This window comes from Cynoglossus semilaevis, unplaced genomic scaffold (genome assembly GCF_000523025.1).
Source record: "Cynoglossus semilaevis isolate Cse_v1.0 unplaced genomic scaffold, Cse_v1.0 C19162532, whole genome shotgun sequence".
NCBI classification, from domain to species: Eukaryota; Metazoa; Chordata; class Actinopteri; order Pleuronectiformes; family Cynoglossidae; genus Cynoglossus; species Cynoglossus semilaevis.
This window is the reverse complement of record NW_007586058.1, coordinates 1-1,186: the sequence shown is the minus strand read 5'-3', so window position 1 is coordinate 1,186 and position 1,186 is coordinate 1. Positions and strand designations below refer to the sequence as shown.

Genomic DNA, 1,186 nt, shown 5'->3' with positions numbered 1-1,186 from the left:
AGAAAACACTAACGGTGACAGAAAAAGAGAATTCAGAGAAAGAAAATCATAACTGAACTACTATGATTATTATACTGTATGAATTCAGTATATTATACTATAAATTATACTAGGGTATAGAATCATTATACTTTAAATCATACAATACATTACAAAGGTATTCAAACATTATGTACTATATTATACTATATACTATACTAGGATACCCAGTCATTATACAGTATATTGTACTATACATTATACAAGCGTATCCAATCATCATACAGAGTATACTACACATTACACTAGGTTGTCCTGTCATTATGCAGTATATCATAATAGGGTGTTTAATCATTACATTATAGCAAATTCCAGTTTTTTATGTTTGCAAGTTAAAATGATGTTTTATGGTTTATATGTGATAAGTTTGTGTTCTCTGTGCCCAGGTGCAACCACTGCTCCCAGTCTGATCTTCATCCTTCCTGGACTATTTTACATTCGCATCATCCCCACTGACCAGGAGCCAATGAAGTCCAGACCAAAGATTCAGGTGAGCTCCTGACTGACTACTCTGACATCAGTCACATCCAGGAGAACTGTAGGAACTAAAACACATCTTTGTTTTTTAGGCGGCATGTTTCACAGCATTAGGTTTCATCTTCATGACCATGAGTCTGACCTTCATCGGAATCGACTGGACAAGTGGAGAAAAGCGAAATCTTGGTGGACATTAGTTCAAACCCTGCGGCACTTAAGTAAACTCAAGAAGCTGCTGCCCTTCCTCACCCGTACTCAACAGAGCAGGACTAAAACCAACGGCAAGAGGTTCTGGGATCTTTTTTTATTAATCAATGATCAGTTGACTTCAGTGGTGTTGAGATGTAACCAACCCAGGTTAATAAACCGTTCACACCATCAAGGGTTAACCATAACAGGCTGAATCCTACAAGGGTCAATTTTTACAACCGTCGCTGCAAAGCTTCGTACTGGACCTAGCTTTGCCCATTATTATCTTCAAGGAAAAGCCTAAGTGTGTCCGCACCCTGTGGAAGTAATGGCATTACTCCAGCTGAGCATTCAGCGTTTTAGCACTAGAACTACTTATAATATTTGCTCAAGGAGCTAAAAAGCAACAAAACAAAATCCAATAATTGGATATTTGCTAAGGAGGAGCAAACAGGCACAGAGGCATTAAATGTCAGCAGAC

General features: G+C 38.1%; 1 long non-coding RNA gene across 1 annotated transcript; it reads left to right on the top strand.

The window, feature by feature from the left end:
- The first annotated feature begins 164 nt into the window (after positions 1–164).
- On the top strand, positions 165–1,186 carry LOC103399178 (uncharacterized). The gene is made up of 2 exons (XR_523599.2): positions 165–529; positions 609–1,186. It is a non-coding gene; the product is annotated as an uncharacterized LOC103399178 (long non-coding RNA).